Source organism: Scyliorhinus canicula, chromosome 2 (genome assembly GCF_902713615.1).
Source record: "Scyliorhinus canicula chromosome 2, sScyCan1.1, whole genome shotgun sequence".
Taxonomy (NCBI): Eukaryota; Metazoa; Chordata; class Chondrichthyes; order Carcharhiniformes; family Scyliorhinidae; genus Scyliorhinus; species Scyliorhinus canicula.
In genome coordinates, this window is record NC_052147.1 from 226171903 (window position 1) to 226196618 (window position 24716).

Below are 24716 nucleotides of genomic sequence, written 5' to 3' on the forward strand. Positions count from 1 at the left end.
CCGGTGCCTGTCCAGCGAGGCTGGTACGGATAAGGGAGGTGGTGTAGCTCTGTTATTTGAGGATGACATCCGGGCAATAGTAAGGAATGACATTGGTGCTATGGAGAATAAGGTTGAATCCATTTGGGTGGAAATCAGGAATAGTAAGGCAAAAAAGTCACTGATAGGAATAGTCTATCGGCCACCAAATAGTAACATTATGGTGGGGCAGGCAATAAACAAAGAAATAACTGATGCATGTAGAAATGATACAGCAGTTATCATGGGGGATTTTAATCTACATGTCGATTGGTTTAACCAGGTCGGTCAAGGCAACCTTGAGGAGGAGTTTATAGAATGTATACACGATAGTTTCCTAGAACAATATGTAATGGAGGGAACAAGCGGTCCGAGATCTTGTCCTGTGTAATGAGACAGGATTGATTCACAATCTCATAGTTAGGGATCCTCTCGGAAGGAGCGATCACAATATGGTGGAATTTAAAATACAGATGGAGGGTGAGAAGGTAAAATCAAATACTAGTGTTTTGTCTTTAAACAAAGGAGATTACAATGGGATGAGAGAAGAACTAGCTAAGGTAGACTGGGAGCAAAGACTTTATGGTGTAACAGTTGAGGAACAGTGGAGAACCTTCGAAGCGATTTTTCACAGTGCTCAGCAAAGGTTTGTACCAACAAAAAGGAAGGACGGTAGAAAGCGGGAAAATCGACCATGGATATCTAAGGAAATGAGGGAGAGTATCAAATTGAAGGAAAAAGCATACAAAGTGGCAAAGATTGGTGGGAGACTAGAGGACTGGGAAATCTTTAGGGGGCAACAGAAAGCTACTAAGAAAGATATAAAGAAGAGTAAGATAGAGTATGAGAGTAAACTTGCTCAGAATATAAAAACAGACAGTAAAAGTTTTTACAAATATATAAAACAAAAAAGAGTGGCTAAGGTAAATATTGGTCCTTTAGAGGATGAGAAGGGAGTTTTAATAATGGGAGATGAGGAAATGGCTGAGGAACTGAACAGGTTTTTTGGGTCGGTCTTCACAGTGGAAGACACAAATAACATGCCAGTGACTGATAGAAATTAGGCTATGACAGGTGAGGACCTTGAGAGGATTGTTATCACTAAGGAGGTAGTGATGGGCAAGCTAATGGGGCTAAAGGTAGACAAGTCTCCTGGCCCTGCTGGTTTGATTACCGCCTACAGTTTTCCTAATATCTGACATGTGTGGCATGTATGGCAAATTTGAACCACATCCTTATTCAGTCTAGGCCAATAAAAATATTTTTGCATTTTTACTTGAGTCTTCCTTACTCCTAAATAAACCCAAACTGGGATCTCATGCAAAACCTCCTTTGTGCAACCCATTGATAATATCAGTTTATGATGTTCCACCCAATTCTTATCTGCTTGAATATGTAATAGTCTCCATTTTCTCATTAATGCATTATTTCTAATGTAATAATGCTCTGGTATACACTCAGATTCTATTTCTATATATGCTTTCTGATACAACTGCTTTATCTCTAAATCTTCCTGTTGTAATTCAACCAACTTGTTTGAATTAAAGATATCCAAGTCATCTACCACCTGCACTTTTTCTTTACTAACCGTCTGATCAAACATGGGGCGGGATTTTCCGACCCCCCGGGGGGGCCAGGGGCCGGCGTCAATCCCGCCCCCGCCTTGTCCCGAATTCTCCGCCCCCGAGATCCGGCGGGGGCGGGAAATGCGCCGCGCCAGTCGGCGGGCCCCCCGCGCCGGTCGGCGGGCCCCCCACGGCGATTCTTCGGCCTGCGATGGGCCGAAGTCCCGCCGCTGACAGGCCTCTCCCGCCGGCGGGAATCAAAACACCTACCTGACCAGCAGGATTGGCGGTGCGGGCGGGCTCCGGGGTCCTGGGGGGGGGGGGGGCAGGGGCGTGGGGCGATCTGACCCGGGGGTGCCCTCACGGTGGCCTGGCCACTCCGGCGCGGGCCTAGCCCTCAATGTGAGGGCTTGGCCCCTAATGATGCGGAGAATTCCGCAATTTTGGGGCGGCCCGACACCGGAGTGGTTCACGCCACTCCGACACGCCGGGACCCCCCGCCCCGCCGGGTAGGGGAGAATCCCGGCCATGTTTTCTGACAACTGAACCTCAAGTTCTCTTCCTCCTGTCTCAACCTGTGGCTTTGTGATCTGGTTACTACACAATCAGGAACCTTCTTGCAACATCTCAGTTGTTTGACTTTCCACTGGCTTCTCAAACACAGTGGGCTGCAGTCCCATTTGTAACCCTGCTGTATCATTACCTAGGATAAATTGTAAACCTGAAAAAAACAATGTTTTCTCTTACCCTTACTACCAGTACACCACCTTTCACTGGACCGTCTAGCCTTATCTTATATAGTGGCACACTACTGTTCTCGCCACTAATTCCACATTTTACCATCTATTCTGGCAAGAGTCCATCCAATCTACATATGCCCTTAACTGCAGATTCTCCACCAAATCCAAAGGTTTTGCTTTAGTCTCCCTTTGTAAACTATCCCAAGTAATCTCTTCCACAACCAGGAAAATATTTGCAACTGAAGGAACGACCTCCAGTCACTCCATATTTACATTTCAAAATCTGAAAGAATGCAATCATTCCACACACGCTCACTGTCTTTAAGTTCAATAACCCCAAGCCAAACAAAGAATTATACTTAAGATCCCAGTAAAGAGCCTTCAATTTTATTACGATCCCAGACCAGACCCCAACAGTGACTAGAATACTGGACCAAAACCCCAATATTTTAGTTTATTTGTAAGGCTGTGTGGAAAGAATGATTCACTTCAGGAGTGATTGCATGAAGAAATAGGGCTTGGTTATTTTTTAAACATAACTTTATTATGAATACAATATTAAACATTTTGACTTCACACCCAAAAAGAACAGCTTATAATTACATCTTAAACACTACCACCCAATTTCCCATTGAACAGCATGAAAAGAAACATACAGCTCTTAATCTATCTTACTGTGGGAAAATTGTGGACTCCGCGTCAAGCAGATCAGAATTCAACTCTTCTTTCCAAAGCTTTCTCCAAAAATAGCCTCTCTAAAGCTTTCAAAATTTCTCTCTGCATTCTTTGACTCCACCCAGCAATGATCTCATCTTCCCAACCCTGAAAAATTAATTATCTCTGCAGGCTGCAATGCACATTAAGGGACTTTCCCAGCCAAACCACAATCTATTAGTCCAGACTGAAAAATACATTCCTTTGACTATTTCACCTTATGGCTGCTAAAAGCACCAAGGTCCTGCAAAACAGAATTCTTATTTAAAAAAACATGACCACTGCAGTCCAACACACTCTAAGTTCAGACTTTTAACCCTTTAGTTTCCCAAAACGTAGCTTCACAGCAGAAGGCTGTTCCAAATGAAGAATTAGGCGTGTTAGTATATTCTGTATGCGCGGGCATCCAACTATATCACAATCAACCTGGATCAGCCCATCAAGATGCCCGGGCTGCAGGATTCTCCGCCATCGCTACTATGTACCCCAGGGGGGCATCAATGGCATGCATGTCGCACTGCGCGCACCGAGGCATCAGGGAGTGCCCTATATTAATAGGAAGAGGTTTCACTCACTGAATGTTCATATCATGTGCGACCACCACCTCCATTTCATGTGTGTGTGTGCCCGCTACCCAGTGAACGTGCATGACAACTACATCCTGGGGCACTCTAAGACCCGTGGTGTCATCAAGGATCACCCCATGATGATGGGTTGGTTCACGGGGGACAAGGGATACCCATTGAGATCATGGCTGATGACGCAGCTGCAGAGACTGAGGTGGAGACCCATTATAATGATGCCCATGTTGCCACCTGTGCTGTCATTGAGTGGTTCATCGAAAAGTTGAAAATGTGGTTCCAATATCTGGACCACTCTGGTGGTGCTCTGCGAACCCCAGAGGGCCTCCCAATTTCTAGTTGTCTGCTGTGCCCTTCACAACCTGACACAACAGCAGGGCAACATGCTGGAGGAGGAGCAGGGAGGAATGCACCCTCATCTGTAGAGGAGGAGATAATGGACCAGGAGGGGCTGGAGGATGAGCCTGGGGAGGGGCCAAAGGCTAGAGGACTGAAGGTGTGCAGCAAGGGTCTGCCATGCCAGGTGGACCAGGGAACCCTCATCGTCGCCAGATTCTCATAAGATGGGGCGCTGCATCCATCAGCTCAACCCCCACCCCAAACTCCTCCCCCAATTTCCTTCCTCCCCACATTTCCCTCCTTCCCCCCCATCTCCCTCAGCAATCCTAGTCTGCAGTGTGACCAATTTGCCAATCCATGACCTCCTCAGCATCGCGGACCCTCCAAAGTAAGTCCATCCATAGCTCCAGAGCCATCATGCGGTCTAACAAGAGCTGCAGCTGGACACGCTTCCAGCACATGAAGGAGTCAGGGACATCAGCCATGCCCCTGAGCTCCCACATTGAGCAAGAGGAACATAACACGGGTCTGAGATATCCTGCCATTTTAAATCTTTTTTTAAAATGTATTTATTCAAAGTTTTCAATAAGTTTACAAAATACTCCAAAAAGGTAAACAATACAAAGAAAGAAAGGCAACATGCCAACAGAACTGAACAACTTAACCCTCTAAACGATAATCAGTTTAGAAAATTAACACTAAATTCAAAACAGGATAGAGCATGCAAAAAGGATTTACAAAAAGGAAAATAAATCCCCCCCCCCCCCCCCCCCCCACCCTCCCTGGGTTGCTGCTGCTGTTTTTTTTTAATTAAGGTTTTGCAAACTTTTCCATATTAAACAGTAATAACCTTAACACAGCAACTTAGTGAACATTAATCTAGTGCATAAAGAGAATATACATCAGCAATCCACTAGACGTTACCCCATGCGCCTCAATCCTCCCACCCCCTCCCATCGGGGCACTCACCCTCACCCCCCCCCCATGGATCGCTGCTGCTGCTGAATTAATTTTCCCCACAAAGTCAGCGGACGGTATTGTGCCCCCGCTCAACAGCGGCAGCTCTGTACCCTCAGCAAAGTTATTTACACACATATGTAGGCATCCGTTCGTGGTGTTGTCCCTTGCTTCTTCTGGATGGATTTTGCTGACGTTGTCGTCCCGTGCGCACTTCTGCTTCTGCGGTCCTCCCGTCTTTCCCATTTTCTCTGCTCCTGTGGATGCCAAGTTTGTTAACGTTTCCCTGCCTCCCCCCTCCCCTTCCCTGGCTCTCCTCTATTGTTCCCTGTCTCTCCCCTCGGCCCCCCTCCCCGCTTCTTCCCTCCCCCCCCAGCCCTGTGGTTTGCCTTTCCTTCCTCTTAGATTTAGCTGTCCCTCCTCCCCTCTCCCGGTCTATCTAACCCTCTCATGTTTTGGCTACTTTCCCGTTTCTTGGCTACCTGGCTGCTCTTCTGCTTGTTTGTTGGCCACGAACAGGTCCCGGAACAATTGGGTCCCACATTCTGTGGAAGCCGTTGTCTGACCCTCGGATGGCGAATTTGATTTTCTCCATTTGGAGAGATTCCGAGAGCTCGGACAGCCAGTCTGCGCTTTGGGTGGTGCTGCTGACCGCCAGCCGAACAGGATTCTACGGCGGGCAATCAGGGAGGCAAAGGCAAGGGCATCTGTCCTCCTCCCCAGGAATAGATCTGGCTGGTCTGAAACCCCGAAGACCGCCACTTCCGGGCATGGCTCCACCCTCACCCCCACCGCTCTGTACATGGCCTCGAAGAAGGCTGTCCAGTACTCCACAAGTCTGGGGCAAGACCAGAACATGTGGGCGTGGTTGGCCTGGCCTCTTTGACACCGTTCACATCTGTCCTCCACCTCTGGGAAGAACCTACTCATTCGAGTTCTTGTTAAGTGGGCTCTATGCACCACTTTTAGTTGCGTCAGGCTGAGCCTTGCGCACGTGGAGGTGGAGTTGACCCTATGCAGTGCTTCGCACCAGAGTCCCCACCCTATTTCGATCCCCAGGTCTTCCTCCCACTTCCTTCTTGTTGCATCCAGTACGGTGCCATTTTTAATCTTAAGCTTAACTTAGTCCAACTATAATATCAAACAATAGATAAATGAAAAAGAAAAAAAAAAAAGAAAAATTGTTGCCAATCACAAGATAAAATGAATTAGAAATAGAAAAACCTTACCTTATCAACACACCACTGTCTTTTTTTTTGGTTAGAGGAGGAGAGCGGGTGGGCGACACTACACATGAAGTGTCCCGGGTTCAGCCGCTGACCAAATGTATCATTTCACTGACCTTCCCAGAGCGCAATTCGACCACTCCCACTCAGCTCCACCCTCTCACAACTCCTGTAAGTTAAGTTTTTACAAAGGGAAACTTGCCTTCCTGACAGCCCCCTGGTTACTGCTCTTGCTGCTACTGCTAAAAAACTTAAGGCCGCTTCTCCTGTAAGGTAAATTTTTAAAACGGGAAACTTACCTTCCCGACAGTCCCCTGGTTACTGCTCTCGCTGCTACCGCTGAACAACTGAAGATCATTACCATTTGCTAACAAGGTACAATTTGAAGACGATGCATTATCTAAAGCCCCAATACAAACTGTTAGGAGTGAAATTACTGAAGGTGCAGATGTGCATGTCAATGTCTTTCTACCCTACCACCCGTATCAGAGACAAAACAAGAACTTATCAAGAAGATGGAAGAACCGACCGAGGGGTAAATTCCATGGTATGTATGAAACAAAGAAACGATGATGCTCATATAGCATGGATCACAAAGATATTAACAAAAAAAAGTGTACATGTTGTAAAACAATCATTACAAAAAGTAATGGACAGCCAATCTGATCCTAGCTCACGAAATCATGTTACAAAGCATTATCATTGTCACCAACAGAGTTACTCATGAATAGAAGGTTGCGTACCACACTTCCAGATTTGGAAAAGAAGGAGGAGAATGCAGTGGTACTGCAGGAAATGCTAAACATCAAAGCAAAACTACAGCAGTTCTATGACAGAGTGTCTAGAACTTTACCACCTTGGGGTAGTGATGACATTGTGAGAATAGAAAATTCAGGCAATTGTTCGAGAAAAGCCATTGTACTTGAAAAAGTAGCACCTCGTTCCTACACTGTGCAGACAGAGGACAGGTTGGTTTTAAGAAGAAAGTGTTGCGTGCTTTTGAAAACCAGAGAAGACTTTCACAACAACTTGTTGAATGACTAATCTGCATCAGAATCAACGTCAGCTGCAGTGTCAGATAGTTCAGCAGTTCCTGAGCATGAGAATGTCATGAAGAACATTAAATCTACACATTCTGTGCAGCAGGTTCAAAAATTGAGAAGATCAACCAGTGTCAGAAGAAAACCTGATCTACTCAATTTGTAGATTGGGACTATTTGTACATACTATACCTGCAGTTCTTGTATGTATAATCTATATATATATTATTTATTTGTTGAAGCAGTTTTTTAAATTTTAAAGAAAAAAATTAATACTGTTAGACTCACGGGCTAATGGTCTCACAGGTAAATATATTGATGATAATGTATTAACTTATTCCGTCAAAGGAAATGGTGATGTAATGATATCATGGTTGTGTTGTAATTCACCGACTGACCACTAGGAGTCTCATTAGTGTGTAAGTGAATGTTAGAATTAGGTCAGTAAGAAGTCTTACAACACCAGGTTAAAGTCCAACAGGTTTGTTTCAAACACGAGCTTTCGGAGCACGGCTCCTTCTTCAGGTGAATGGAAAGGCTTGTTCCAGAAATGTTTATATAGACACAGTCAGGGATGCCCGGAATACGAGCACCTGCAGGCAATCAAATCATCAAAGATGCAGAGAGAGAGGTAACTCCAGGTTAAAGAGGTGTGAATTGTCCCAAGCCAGTTCAGTCGGTAGGCCTCTGCAAGTCCAGGCTTGTTGGTGGGGGCCGAATGTAATGCGACATTCGGCCCCCACCAACAAGCCTGGACTTGCAGAGGCCTACCGACTGAACTGGCTTGGGACAATTCACACCTCTTTAACCTGGAGTTACCTCTCTCTCTGCATCTTTGATGATTTGATTGCCTGCAGGTGCTCGCATTCCGGGCATCCCTGACTGTGTCTATATAAACATTTCTGGAACAAGCCTTTCCATTCACCTGAAGAAGGAGCCGTGCTCCGAAAGCTCGTGTTTGAAACAAACCTGTTGGACTTTAACCTGGTGTTGTAAGACTTCTTACTGTGCTCACCCCAGTCCAACGCCGGCATCTCCACATCTTAGAATTAGGTGACCTCAGACTGACTGGGGAGCTGGGAGAGAGGTTGCTTGTGCATGTTCATAATGTTATTCATCTGTTGTTTCTATATATTTGACCCAGAGTTAATGTTAATAAATCATTTATAGCTTCAGCGACAAGTGTTCTTATAATATAAATCAGGCCATCAGACAAGAACAATACAACCCTGTTCTGCCCTCTGCCCTTGAGATGTACCGATGTCAGGAGGAGGGGATTCAGAAGAACTGGAGAACACTGTCTTCTCTGCGATAATTTGCCAGAGATTGGCCTCCAGTTCTTCCTCATCGCTGATGGTGTCCGTAGGGCCTTGTGGGACTCCATGGGATGGAGGGGCAGTGAGAGTGAGCTCCAGAAGTCTCTGAGTCATCTGGCTCTGCCAGTCCTGGAGGCTCCCCATTGTCTGCTCCATGGTGTTGATGCCCTCAGTGATGCTCCTCAGTGACTAGGCTATGTTCTAGAATTCCTCGGTAAAGTCCACCTCTGTCTTGGACATGTCGCTCATTGACTGGGCATGATGTCGAGGCCCTCAGCCATGGTCATCACAGACTTAGCCATGACTTGGGTACCACCACTCAAGATGCAGACGTTATGCTCCAGGTTTTCCACTGCGGACACCAATCCAGCAGTGTTGGCCACGGTGCCACACATTGTTGGCACCATCTCTGGTGCCTGAACCCTTTGGAACTCCTTCAATCAGTTTTGCAGTCGCTGGACTGTCTCTGAACCCCCTCCTGAATTTCATGGCTGCATCCTTTCATCCGCATAAACTCTGAGAGAACATTATCCAGAGGCTCGACATTTTACTGGGACCCAGCTGAGTCCTGGCATCCAGCAGATTTCTGACTGCTGTCTCCTTTGGATGTTCTTCCCTCCACCTAATGTGCATTAGCAACTGTGTGGTGCTCACTAAATTGTGCCTGTCCATTAATATCACCCACCGAGGTGTGTATCTCTGTGCTGGTGGAAGGTGGGGGTAGTAGCTGTGACACCTTGATGGTGGCCTCCTCAGAGCTTTTCCAAGGTAGCGGGGGAGGGGGGAGGGGGGGGGGGGGGGCAGTATGACTCCAGATAGGCCGGTCCCAACAGATGGATATCCTGTAAGGCAACGGACATGTGATCAGTGGGAGGGAATGATTATTTTGTCTGACATGAACACTTCACTTGAGACAAGTCATCTGGGTGAAGGAGCAATGGGTCCTCACCTCTGCGGTGCAGGCTAACCTCACTGACCTCACTGTTGGTGATTGCTCTCTCCTCGGACAATCATGACTACCAGCGCCCGATACTCATATGGGGTGAGAACTCAGATCTGCGGCATCCCCCCCCCCCCTTCCCCCCCCCCCCCCCCCCCCCCCCCAACCCACCACGTCTTGGCCCTTTTCCACTTATTATGGGTCAACTTCTCATGCGGGGACAAAGGCAAGGCTTTGTGAGCCGCACGCGTGATGGACCACGGGGGTCTATAGGAGGTGGCATGTGCGGGCACTGCACCTAGAAACATATAAAAGTAGAAAATGGAAGCAGGAGAGGCCATTTGCCCTTCGAACCTGCTCCACCATTCATTATGATCATGGCTGATCATCCAGCTTAATAACCTGATCCCACTTACCCCCATATCCTTTGATTCCCTTCGCTTTAAGTGCAATATCTAACTGCTTCTTGAAAACATACAGTCCAGGATTCTCCATTGGTCACATCAGAAGCGGGAAACATGATTGAGAATTCAACATCAGCCGAAAATCGAGGTTCGCGCCGGGTGCCAAACGGAATGCTATGCTCTGGTCCCACGACAGCAGCATGAATGTGTTCTATGCCGCATGCCAACATGGGCATGCAAATTGTACAGTAAAGGCAATTGGCATATCATTGACAGCCTGGAATGGCAACTGCTCGGCCCAAGACTATAAGAAACTACAGAAAGTCGTGAACACAGCCCAATCCATCTTTCGAACCTACCTCCCATCCATTGACTCTGTCTGCATCTGCCGCTGCCTTGGGAAAGCGGGCAGCATGATTAAAGACCCCTCCCACCCAGGCTATTCTCTCTTCCAACTTCTTCCTTTGACAAAGGGTCATCTGGACTCGAAAAGTTAGCTCTTTCCGCTCCCTACAGATGCTGCCAGACCTGCTGAGATTTTCCAGCATTTTCTTTTTGGTTCCAACTTTTCCATCGGGCAGAAGATACAAAAGTCTGGGAACACACACTAACAGATTCAAAAACAGCTTCTTCCCCATTGTTACCAGACTCCTAAATGACCTCTCATGGACTGAACTGACCTCTTCACACATTTTCTCGACTGAATAGTACTACACTCTGTATACTTCAGCCATTGCCTGTGCCTATGTATTTACTTTGTTTATTTCTGTATGTCCTGTGGTTTTTTTTTCATGGATGGAATGATCTGTCTAGATTGTACGCAGAACAATACATTTCACTGTTTCTCAGAACACGTAACAATAAAACAAATCTAAATCCAAGTTAGCAAGCTGTTTGGCAGCTGGCAAACTGGAAATCATAGTTGGTGCTCCTTTTTAAGTCAACATGAAAAGGGAAAGTAAACAACACCAAGTTCAATTTTTAACACCAGAATTGGTATAATAGGGGCGGGATTCTCCGAGCTTCCTCGCTGAAATCGCACTCAGCGCGGGGGCGGAGAATGGGCATCAGACTCGCGGACGGCTCCGGCGCCACTCCCGCGATTCTCCGGTCCCTGTAGAATTACCGGCAATCATGTGCGCGCGGTCGATGTGACGTCGGTCGGGGGCCATTGAAAAAGGCCCCCGCGACGATTCTCCCAGTGCAGCTGGCTTAGTTCCCGACAGCGTGGTTCCATCATGGTTCCACCTGGCAGGCACTCGGTGTGGCAGCTGCGGACTCAGTCCGCGGCCGCCCTGATGGGGAGCGGGGGGATCATTTACCGGGGGGGGGGGCCTCCAGGACAGCCAGGCTATTGATCGGGGGCCACCGATCTGCGGGTGTGCGCGATCTGGAGGGGGGGGGGGGCTATCTTCTTGCTGTCCCTCCACGGTGTGGGTCGGCTATGTCGCACGGGGCGGCCGACACAGGCCACCACCGTGCACATGCGCGGACCCCCGACCAGAAGTGCAGGGCCCCGGTTCGGCAGCCGGAGCTGCGAGGGGTACTCCAGGTAAGGTCAGAGTGATTTGCGTGGTTTTCTCCGCGGGCGTGGGGACGTAGTCCTATTATTTTGGAGAATCCCACCCCAGATTGCTGTAGAGTAAAAAATATAAAATGTTAGAAACAAAGGGTAGAATTGTCAGCAATTCCTGCTATCCTTTCAGTTTTAGCTTTGTATTTGTTCTGTCGAGTAACATCTGCTCCAGATTCACTTGTCCATGTGGTCTCTAGATTCAGATTCCGAGCACGTCATTTTGTTCCAAATTATAAAGTTAGCGACCCAGTTATCTCTAAAAGTGTTTCGGAAATATTTTAAATCGAATTTGGCAATTGTTTTTGTAAAATAAAGCAGACTCTATATGAGAAACAGTGAAATGAAATATAAAAATGCAGAAGAGTTCAAATTTAACAAAAATGGAAATTAACAACAAAATAAATACTCAGAGGAGGTAAAATGCAGAATAGAAAAACCCGAGTTCAAGGAACAGTTAAGGGATTAAAGGATTAACTCCATGGTCACGTCTATTCACATGCTAATGTATGCAAGGAGCTAATGAGAGGGCAATTCACACCTAGACTAGGTGTGAAAAGGTTTAGGTGTGTGTTTGCATATTAAATCCTAGTTAGCTGTGCCTAACTAGATTGCTTTATGAGATTAAATTTGTCCTATCAAGGCAAAAAGTGATCGTAAAGAAATTAATGGAAACATTTTGGTATTTTGGAATTCCATGCTAATAAGCAATTATGGTATTAAATAATATAATAAGAATAGGCGTCAGTATATGTCCTGATACATATTTATCAGTAGTGTTAGGATAATTTGGCACTGGTCAGCTCTTAATTACACTTGTCTTGATTCTGTATGCCCAGTAGCGAGAGAGCACCAGTCAGTCTTTAAATAAAGAATCTAAAAACATAACATTACAGTCTGGCAATATAGATGTTAATGTTGTTACCCTCTAACATGACTCACAGTGAGTCATTGAATTTGATGTCACTTTACAGCTGAGCACTAAGGTGTGGGTTTGCGGGCTCATTTTAAACCTTCATTCCACTAGTGAACATTGAAGAATAAATACATTTGGTTATTATTAACCTTTTCACCTTAGCATCCTGGAATCTTAGTATTCTATCATAGAGTGTTCCGAAATTCATATAATATCACTGGCCGGTAATTTGATAGAAAAATTGTCAGAGAATCATTTTAAATTTTGCAGTACTCCCTTCCTATGCACAGGTGTATCAGGACTGATGGTGCTAAGGGGTTTTTCTCTTTTATGTATCACATTCATCCGCAAGTAACATGATTTATCAAATGTCATATTCTGCTCTGCCATACTCATCTGGTGCTACTGGCCACAAAAGTTAATTGCTGCGAAAGGCCCTCATTGCAAATCACTATCTGAAGGCCTTATTAGCTTTTGAATGCAAACACAAGTCATACTGCAGAGATAGCTGTACACTAATGACACCAAGGCTAGGTAATTGCAATTTTTTAACCTTTTAAATACCACACATTATGCACTACAGCTAGGAGCAGAAAGAGCAAAGTGGTGGTGATTGAAAATGTAGATTTGCAAAATATCATGCATATATAGTCATAAATCTTGTGTACAATGAATAAATAAGCTTCAATGCTAATACAATTTTCATCAGCAATACTACGGCAGCTAAGTGTGCATTTGCTTCACAACAACTGGATTAAAAATTTCTTTGTGTCCTCCTAAGTTTACAAAAGCTGCCAGAAGTGCAATTGATTCCACTTTATTGCATACATATAACCTTGTCATTTGCATATACTTTCGACGTTTCATTAATATTTATCATTATGTAAAATACTTCTATTAATTATACTGTATTTCCATGATGCTTTTACGGTGTTTAGCGATTCACCTGTTTCTGTTTAGTTTTCACCATGCTGTTTATGATTCTGGGATAGTTTCTATCTTATAAAGTGGTGCGATGAAAACAATTGATACATTGTTCGTAGGTAAATAATTTCATAAAATATTAAGAAGCCTTCTTTTGAAATAATGTTTTAAATTGCATATTACGGCGAAACATAATAGACAATTGTTATATCTTAAGCAATACAATTCACTTTATTGTTATTATACCACTCAATTTGTAATTGTATAACTTTGTTGACATGAAGAGGAAACGGTGCTGATGTATTTTCTTTTCAAAGTCTATAGTATACATAAGTAGGTTTGCATTTTACTTTGTTTTATCTTTTATTTTTCCTTCTTTGTCCCTTTTCTATCCCTCCTTGCCTTTGTCTCCATCTCTCTCTGCATCGTAATTCTAATCTCAATGGCTGGCGGTATTTTTCCTCTCTGAAAATTACTTGCCTGTTATTTTCTTTCAGGCCCTGACCCTGAAATCATCTGATCAAGCTGTTGATGCTGAGTGCATTTGCACATCCTGTCAATGGGATGAGAATAAGTCCCCAGCTTTTTTAATTACAAGGATAACATATTCACTCATCTAATAATGTAGATGGTTAGCAATTTTAAATTTTAATAATCAATTACTAGAAGTAATTCTCCATTAAATCACAAGAGAGTCATTAAATCTCAAAAGACAGAACACGGCTGCATGCAAAAGCAGCAAATGCGCTATTTTTAACTACCATTAGGGAATATCTTATTCTCTTTCATTTCTATGCATTCCTCATACGTTTTCATGCAAACTGTCTCAATTACCACAGAAAGAGAATGCCTGATCATATAAATAATGAAGAAAACACAGGAAAGAGTACAAGGTTTGAGATTATTCCTTTGTTAAAGTAATGGAATAATTCAGAATGTGAATATATTTGGAGTGAAAGGCTCCGGTACTTCAACATATAATGACACAAGCTATCACATTTAATTCCCCACAAACACTTCATGTGTGATGTTAAGCAGTGAAATGGTGTGACACATGCTGGAAGGAATATTATTATGTTTTACAACTTTTTAGATCCTGGCCATTGATATTTGAGAGTACTGATTATAAAATGGCAGGATGCCTGGTCCATTTTGGGGGGCTGCAAAATCTCAGTCATGAGTGAAAGTCACAGGCAACGTTATTCCGTGGGCACATTTTTCATATACGTATTCCCACCATTAAATAAATAATGGACTCAGGTGAAAGTAAAAGAGACTGGTGAGGGACTTATACAACTGGCTGACCACTTCAATTTTTTATAAGGGGTTGACATCGGAGAACAGTTTGCCTAATATTGCAGAAGATGTTTGAAAAAGTCACACATTAAAAGATGCTCCATAAGTTTAAAGCATTGGATATCATATATAAAACTTGAAGGTGAATAAGGAATTTCCTGAAAAAGAGAAAACAGTGTTGAGTTACTTCTAAGGTGAGCGGAACTCTTTCAGTACTCTGGTAATTAATGCAAACTAGGGAGGGGATTGTCTCAAGAAAGAGTCAAGGAGTTACAGAAGGACCTAGAGAAAGGCAAGAAAGAAAACTTGGGTGTATAAACTTAAATGTAGATCGTGGTATGGTTGCATACCTTAGAAGAGAAAAGTGAGGTACATATTTAATGGAGAGCATTGCGCGTTCTAGGAAAAAGGCAGCTAGACCTCTGGCAGATATTGTAGGCTCAAACTGACCCATGTCCAATTATCAAAAGGCAGTAATTAACAAAACAGAATGCTGAGCTTGAACAGCATTAAGACCAGGCCATACCTTAAATATTGCTTTTAATTCTGGTTACTGAGGCACAAGGGAAATATCTAAGCCTGAGAAAGATTGTAAAGAAGGCTCATGAGGTTGATCCATGATGTTAGAGAACTCAAATCGAGAGACAGATGAGTAAAAAAATTGACTATTTAGAAGTATGTAAGAAACTAAATTAAATAGAACAAGTCAATCTTCAGCAGTACTGCAAGTTAAATCATAACATTAGGATGAGGAGACACAAAAGCAGAAATTGGTAGGAAAAGATTCAGACTCATTTCTGGACGCAAATCATTATAAAAAGAATGATTATTGCTTTGAATGGTCTTCATTGTAAGCATAAAAGTCAACCATGGTACCACTTAAGCTAAAATAAGCTGGTAGAGGGGAGACAGTAGTATGTTGTCATTGAAAGATCAGCTAGATGGACCAAACAGTCATCTTCATTGGCACTTATCTAAGTGAAATAAAGACAATAAGGGGAGGTATTTACCCCTAGCAATAAACTTCTCATTGGCCAAGTAAGATCAATATTATCACTAGCCATAGAAGCATCTCTGGCACACATTATTTTATCATTTTGCAGGAAGCAAAATAGCAATAGACAACAATTGGATTGAACAAGGATTTTGCTTAACAGCTCATTTGTTCAGAGGAACATTAAAGCTGTCTGCAAATCCTAGTATAGTGTTGCTAAATCAAAGTAGCTATGCTGATTCAACCAAACTTAATCTAAATTGCTATCTAGTGATGAATTACTTTAACATTGACTTAACAACCAGGTCCTCACAATCCAATGAGTGGTGTGGAAACTACCTGATCAATTTTCATAGCCACTTGGGCTGAGGTGACATGAATCACAATTGTTCGGATAACTTGAGTATTGGCATCAAACTGAGAGTGATCTGAGATTAAATATAACATTGAAATGAGCAGAAGCAATAGAAAATAATAGATGGTAGAGCTTAAAGGGGCATACAAGTCAGGTTGTTAAAGAATTCCTTTATAAGGTGGCAAGAAAAAAATTGGTCATGCCTGTGACTTCAGGGACGGTTTAATTGTTCGGCTCAGCAATCATGTTCACTGGTGACAGTATGGTTGCCAGAGAAACATTTGTTGCTTTAAGCAGTTTTTCTCCAATGAAGGTAGAACAACTGTTCAGACTTAAACATGCGGTTGTCTATTACATAGATTTACATTTACATAGAATTTACAGTGCAGAAGGAGGTCATTCGGCCCATCGAGTCTGCACCGGCTCTTGGAAAGAGCATCCTACCCCCTACCCAAGGTCAACACCTCCACCCTATCCCCATAACTCGGTAACCCCACCCAACACTAAGGGCAATTTTGGACACTAAGGGCAATTTATCATGGCCAATCCACCTAGCCCGCACATCTTTGGACTGTGGGAGGAAACCGGAGCACCCGGAGGAAACCCACGCACACACGGGGAGGATGTGCAGACTCCGCACAGACAGTGACCCAAGCCGGAATCGAACCTGGGACCCTGGAGCTGTGAAGCGATTATGCTATCCACAATGCTACCATGCTGCCCCCTACTCATGACCTTATAAGGAGTGGAACAACCGCTGTCCAAATTATAGTTCTTGGACTGAAAATTTAGACTGTAGTGTTCATAGTATATAGTGTTTGTTGTGTAGCATTTAATATATATGCTTTTGGGATGATAGTGCTGGCCTACATTTGTACATTAACTGTGAATGGACAGAAATATAGCCCCACATTCACAAATGTAAAGTATCAACACGTACTGTCCCACCTAAGTGGAAAGCAGAAAGAAGTCAGTCAGATCTCATTAAAGACAGACCAGAGTTCGGGCATAATTCCACCAAAAAAGCGTAGTTTCCGGTGGGAAAGGCAGTGTGATTCCCGTCAATTGAATTGGTGCAATCCAGATCGCAATCCACGCACACTTAGAATTTTCATTGTAGGGGGCAAGTTTTGCACCAGCCTTCACAGAGATCGGGCTGCCCTTCTTAAAGGATGCCACAATCTCAAAGGCCCCCCTCACCCCATCACCAGAATAAGGGTTTTAATGTCCCTCCCCCTTTTCATGTCCCCCCTTCATGTTAGGCCCTTCTCCCTTGCAGGCCGCACCCATTGGCAGTTCCAACCTGGCAGAGCTTTTGGCACCCTGGTAGTGCCAATGTTTGCACTCCCATTTTGCCAGTGGGCAGAGCCAGGTTGGCATACCCTGCCATGTCCCGTACCACCTATGGCTACATCTGGTGTACGATGATGGAGGCCAGTAGTGATTCCCACTGTCTTCGTCCTGCGCTGGTGAGGGAGAGAATACCAGGGGCCGGGTGAAAATGGCTTCAAACTGCCTCAGCGTATTTAAATTGCCCCGCAAAAGCATGACCCAGATTACCTCAGCTGCAGCGGGCAGGGAAAATCCCGCACTGTTCAGTGCCCGGCACAAATCCGGTTTCAGGACTCTCCCACTATTCTCCCGATATAGCAGTATTTGCTCTGGGTGCAATTCGTCCGGTGAATTGCCTCTCCATATTTTATAAATTCTCAGACATACAGCTGTGCTGCCTGTCAAGACTATAACTGGACCAGCATTAAAAGATCGATAGTCCTTAAGTCAGGTCTCCCTGTTCATGCCATGTCAGTCTGCTATTTCAATGTAAGAACTTTACTCAGAATATCACAATAAAACTTCACACAATGCTCCTTGAGTTTTGGGAAACTCTCCTAGGCAGTGTCATTGTCCATCCTTTGTAGTCAGAAGTTCAAATGTAGAGTTACCGGCCACTTGGTGAATAGAGGTCAAACAAGCATGCATTCATTTATGGGAGATTGGTGATTTGCCTGTTGAAACGTTAGGAGAATTCCAGCAAGTCCTTCTGTATTTCCTGCATCAGCCGGGATCACATTTATGAGATGTCTGTTCTTATTACTGTTGACTCTGGCCCCAGCATTTTGATAGTTCTGAACATGATTTTCCTTACCTTTATATATAGATTAATAATCTGTGGATCTGTACTGTATATTTGGGATGGCTATTGACGTTCTATGGTATATTTGACTGGTAATAGAAAGGCAGTGATATACTTTTGTAACTGTGAAAACCTGTAATTGATGATCACTACAGGCATGAGTGAGTTGAAATGGTTTTTTACAAGTGAAGGAACATTCAGAATGTCCACCACAGGTTAATAGCTCTTCAACTCTGTTAGTTCGGGTTGTATTGGCCATGCATCTAGCTACCATTAAGTGAAAAGTCACTTCAAGTGGGTTATGATATTTATTTTGCACTAAAGTACACTAACTTTCATGAATGGTTTAAATGCTATTTATCCTATAGAATACACTCAATGGATTGCTTTTTCTTCCTTTATCTGGTGCCATGGCAATCACATTCTGATTGTGAATTCCACCAAATGTTTATCACAAACCATAGTGCCGTGTTATTGACCCTGGGGTAACAGGAACTGCAATTGGATGCAATAAGACTGGAAAACAGACACCAAACTTAGACAAAATAAAAGCAAATTACTGCGGATGCTAGAACAAAAGGGAAAATGCTGGAAAATCTCAGCAAGTCTGGCAGCATCTGTAGGGAGAGAAAAGAGCTAACGTTTCGAGTCCGATGACTCTTTGTTGGTTCAATATGATTTATTGAACTTCTGTAACAAGGCACACAGCTTGCTGTGGGTTGACACTCTACTACTCTAAGTATGCTAACTCTAACTAATTCGACCAGGCTAGCCCTGAGCCACGTGTAGAAAGTGTTAACTAATATATACACTCTGACTGTCACGACAGTTGTCACCAGTGGAAAGAGGCGGAGTGCTGATGCCTCGTGTGTTTCATAGTAGGAAGCCCCCCCTCTAGTGTTCTGTCTAGTGATTGGTTGTGTCCTGTGTGTTGATTGGCTAACCTGGGTGTCTATCACTGCCTGACTTTACCTCATGATGTGTATGAGTGCATATTATGACACACAGGAACTTCAAAAATAGCTTTCCCTCTCTATACATACTCGGCTGTTCCCAGCTCACAGAGGACATCACTTTCAGTTTTGAATAAGACCATAAAACTCAACGGGCAAAATAACCAAAACATGTACCAGTAAACGTATGATTAAAACACACCCATAAAATATTGTGTAAATATTAAAATACTCAACATGTTAGTTGTATTTTTTTGCATAAAACTACTTTACATGTTTCTTTTAGGTGGTTGCAATTTGTTGGATAAATTAACATTGTTTAGAATACCAGTTTCCGAAATGAAGTGAAGATCAAGTGAGAAAGGTTTCTTGCCGTTTATTTTGACAGGAGAAAGTACTTCAAGCTTGAGTTGATAAATGATCTTGCGCTATGATGTAATTTCTTACGATAACTGAGGTAAGTGAGAAACTTAAAACATTGATACACCAGGGTATTTTTGCAAATTGAAGGTAGAATAAAAACATGTTTGACTAGGGAACATACTCGAAGTTTCCACATGTAAATAGTCAATAAACACTTTGGCTTTACCTTTATGCTTTTACATTTGTTGAGGGGTCAGTCTTCTGCACATTCCCCAGATGCAGTGGTTTATCGTTTAAACATCCAATCAATGCCACACCTGGAAGAATGTGTATCTTTATTCAATAATAGGGCGTGGATGTTGTGTACAGAACTCGTTAGACATACCCACAGGGAGTGTCAGGCGCCCCAGTGTTTTCTTTGCCAGAAGGAAGTCTAAAAACAGTCTAAAAATTCAATATCACATTGACTCAATATGTTGTACAATCTCACTTGGCTTCTAAGTTGTTCCCGCTTCACTGTAAAATCTGTCAGTAAGAGCAAGCTTTGAGGCAAAACATATTCAGAGTCCAAATTTTGGTCTTGCATTACAAAATATAGCAGTATTTAAAATATTGACTTTTTTATTGTAACAATTAATTTCTTTATTCCAACTGGTTTCTGTGTGTTGCGAAGGATAGGAGTCAATCTAGATTCCCAGTTGCATTGGACTGAATTGAAGATTTTCAGCCTTAATCATGAATTTAGCACAATTCACCTCTGTTCTGATGGTTCATGTGGGTAATATTGAACCATGCAGGCTAAGGAGGTCCTCGGTTAATCCCTGGTTTGTGCTGAGTTAGCTGATCCCAGTCAACTGAAGTGCTGCAATTAGTATCAGTGTCCTAAGGAAAGCAAGATTCAAAATGAGCACTGTTGGATGTTGCATGTGTGTGAAAATCAGGTGAGGTAGGAGCAGGTACATCACTGACACTAATCCCTTGCCTCCTCACAGTCTGTATATATACATACATATATATATATATATATATATATATAATGTTACACATATACACACATAAACACTTGAGCGGGCACATACTCACTCTCACATACGTTCACAGAGTTAAAGGGCAAAAAACACTGTCTGAATGGCCAACATGAAACGCTATTGAACATTTTTTTAGCATGTATCATTGTCTTCAGGAGACAACAGGCAATAAAATGTAGAGAAGAAAGAAACATAAACATTGGCGGAAAGTTTCTTTGGGCTCTGTGTGGAGATTTGATGCATGTGATCCATAAGAAGTTGAAAAACAAGAGCTAACTATGACTAATGTTTATGGTAACAGTATTAAGTACAGTTGTGAATGGGGAAACATCTGGAGGTGGATTCTCTATTGCCCGATGCCGACAGCAGGTTTCCCAACATGGTGGAAAATGGAGCGTCGGCCGAACAACAGCGTCAGCGACGGGTGCCAAACCCGTTGCGATACTCTTTTCCCCTGCTGGCGGTGGTAGCGGCTTACAAGCCCTGCACTGGCAGGAGGATAAAAATCACTGATTTCAGTTCCATCTGATTAACGGACTGGAAGCCCGAGTTTTCACCCCTCACCCCCTCACCACAACCACATTATACACCAACCCCCATAGCGGCAAATCCTCCGGGCGGGATTTGGTGTAAGTTTGTCCAAGCGTGGCCCTGAAGTGGTGAACCCCACGGTGGGTCAAGGGCTCAGTGTATAACTGAGGTGTATCCCAAAGTCCATTGGAAGGCCCTCCTCATCCCCACAATGCAAATCCTGCCCCTCCCACCCAACCCTCCCACAGAAATTCGCAACTTCCCAATCAGATCACCGCCCTGACCCCCCCCCCCCCCCCCCCCCTGAACAGAGACCCCCCTCCCCCAACAGAGACCCTTATCAGTCACCCATGCCTGAAAGCTGAAGAGCAGTCCAGGCAGTAGAGTGAAAAATCACTGCATTTTCACAAACGTTTCCCCAGCATCTGCTTCTTCAGACAAAAATGTTTAAAGGCAGCAGCTGTTACAAATGTCAGAGGCTTCCTCGAAAGCCAAGTACAGTTCAAAGGGGTTCAATTTCCTTGGCAGCCTTTAAAATGTAAATCATTCATTCAATTTCACACAGCAATACATTAAATTAGCCAGTGCTCGACAGTTTTATTACTCCAAAGACAGCTGCTTGGTGGATTGTTGATCTATCTTTCCCTTCGCACTTGAATGCATATCAATTACCCTGCTTTAATGTTAGCCACAATGCTTATAAACACCCTTGCTATGATTGACAATTCTTCACCACATCAAAGGCAACTAAGTGTTCAAAGAACTTTATTGCTTTTGACGTGGCCAAGAGCTGTCAATCATCGTTATAACCATTGTGTTTAATTTCGTAGCAAGTACTTGAGATAAATTCAAGCATGACGAGAAATGAAATTAAACAATCCAGACAGCTGTGTGGAAGCTGTCAATCACAGCCTAGCACAAGGAATTTCCCATTGATGGGAATGAAAGCCTTGCAGATCAAAGATCTAAGGGAATTTAAACCCGAGAAACATGTTTTTCGCTTTCAAGGAATTTACAGCTAATGCTTTTTCTATCTGAGGCCGCAGGTGTATGGCACAGGTGAGTTTTAAGGCAGTGATTTTTTCACTGTCCCTGTCGGGACCGCTCTCTGAATTCCAGACAGGGGTCTCAGTTATGGAGGGTCGGTGTGGGGGGTCAGTTTACCCTTGTACTGTGGGAGGGAGTGACCCAGCAAATCCGGTGGAGGAGCCAAAATTGCATTGTGGTGGGGGGGGGGGGCGGGGGAGATGGGGGGGGGGGGGGGGGGGGGGGCAATGGCCAGACTTCGCTATCAGGCCCAATAATGGGGTTTCATAGATTATCATAGAATTTACAGTGCAGAAGGAGGCCATTCAGCCCATCGAGTGTGCACTGGCTCTTGGAAAGAGCACCCTACCCAAGGTCAGTACCTCCACCCTATCTCCATAACCCAGTAACCCCACCCAACACTAAGGGCAATTTGAACACTAAGGGCAATTTATCATGGCCAATCCACCTAACCTGCACATCTTTGGACTGTGGGAGGAAACCGGAGCACCCAGAGGAAACCCACGCACACACGGGGAGGATGTGCAGACTCCACACAGACAGTGACCAAAGCCAGAATCGAACCTGGGACCCTGGAGCTGTGAAGCAATTCTGCTATCCACAATGCTACCGTGCTCCCCATGGAATTCCCGATGGAATCCCTTGCAATCCCCATCATGCAAAAATTTGCATCGCAAGGCATAATGAATAGCTTCTGGACGCCGTTCCCTATCACCTCTGATAGGTGAATCGAACCCCTGGTCTTTGATGGATGCACTATACTTCGTGTGCCGGACTCTATCATGTCACCCAATCACAAAAATGCTTTCTTATTGTACTGCTCAGTACAATGTCTTTAGTTTTAAAAAAGCACATCTGTTCCAATTTCATTTTCCTTATTGTTTTCCATTCATATTTTTTATTTTTCAAACTGAGTAATAATTGTAACAGTCCTATCGGAAGTAATGCATGCTCTTTCAGATATGTGAAACACAGTAGAGGAACACAGCAGGAATGCAATACCAACTGCACAAGTTAAAAATGTAATTACATTGTACATTGATCAAAAACCTGAAAACATAAAAATCCTCACATAACTGACACTGAAAACAGGTTGCTCTGGAATCTGGAAATATGTTGGGTGGGATTAAAACAATTGACGAGGCTAACTGGTGTTTCACTGCTTGACCTGCCTCACTCTATGTTTGGGGGGCACAATTCCTCCAAAAGGGAACAAAGTCCACAGCGAGCATTGGATATGGGGCCTGAATGGGGAACACGCGGTCGAGGCCTCACATTGCCCTGTGTAGCCACCTGGGGTGGCCACTGCCCAACACAAAGTGGAAGATTGCAAGGAATGCAGGGAAAATGGACATGTTGGAAAGCAAGCAGCTTGCAAAGCGATTGTATATTGGGACGACTGCAGAAACCAGTTTTGACTGTTGCAGAAACCAGACAGCACTGTGAAAAGAAACCAGTTAGCATACTGATGAGGCGATACCGGGCGATCCCCAGATACAATGGAAACAAGTTAAACACAGATCGATATATTCAATGGAAGGCCAGACCCTTCGGCGCCAGAGAAGCCCAAAACAATAAGTCCCAAGAACCGCCCCAGCGACCGAGGAGCTGCCCCATGATTGGGGGGTTCAAACATATCGATTGGGAAGAGACCCAATCGATTCCAAGCAGGTAAAGGAGTCCGCCCAAAGGGGTGCGGATCCCCTGGGACCTATAAAAGGCAGGCCCCACACATGGTTCAGTCTCCTGCTCCAGCCTTCGGACAGCAGCCACCAATAAGTAAGTGCCTCCCAACGACCGCTACCAGAGATAGGCACTCCTGACCCCCTTTTTAGTTGATACCAACCTGAGGTCTGCAGACCAGAGCAGAGCAAGAGGCCTTGTTCCCTGACCCAGCAGTTCCTTCGAGATAAGTATTAGTTATTTAGCGGTAGGAATAAGTTTAATCCTTTTAGCGTGTGCATGGGTAGTATTATAATAAACTCAGTTGTTTAGACTTACTAATTGGTGTACGGTTTTATTGCTTTGAATTTCACCTTGAAGCTTGTGGCGGTGTCTTAACGACACCTGTTGACTCCAGAGCTTAGAACAGAAACAGAGCCAAATTGAGTGTTCAGCACACTCACACAGAAGTCACAACACCTGTTTTGTACAGTGGGGATCTCTGCTCATCGGAACTGCCCATTGGAGTGAGAGATCGGGACGCCATCTTTGAGGCTCCCGAAACAATCCCCACCTCACCCCCCCTCCCAAGTCCGAATGCACTATGGGATGGTCCCCGGCCCTCCCACTGTACCCCCAACAACACCCATGGCGGACACCCCCGGCCTGATCGCCCACACAAAAAGAATACCAGCTTTGCACCTTGGCAGTTCCCATCTAGTACCCTGGCAGTGCCTGTGCCAGCTGACAGTGCCACCTGGGCACGTTGGTAGTGCCAGGCTGGCACCCAGGTGGCACTGCTAGGGTGCCAGGGTGCCCAGGTGGCATCAAGGAGTGCTATGGCACCACCCTGCCCAAAAGATATGTAGCTGGGGCTAATTTTGCTTCTCTTCATAATCTTCCAGAGGGATAAACCTCTAATGAAGAAATTCTTGTAACATGTGAAGGTATTTCAATGGGTTTCCCTTTTCTTTGTGAAGTTTTCTTGCTTCACCTTGAGCTTTCCTGTAAATCAGTAGCTTCTCCTTGAGTGTCTTCTGGTGTGCTTCCATTCTGCTGTTTAAGACAGTCTTCATTTATTCATGTTGCTGAATGGTCAG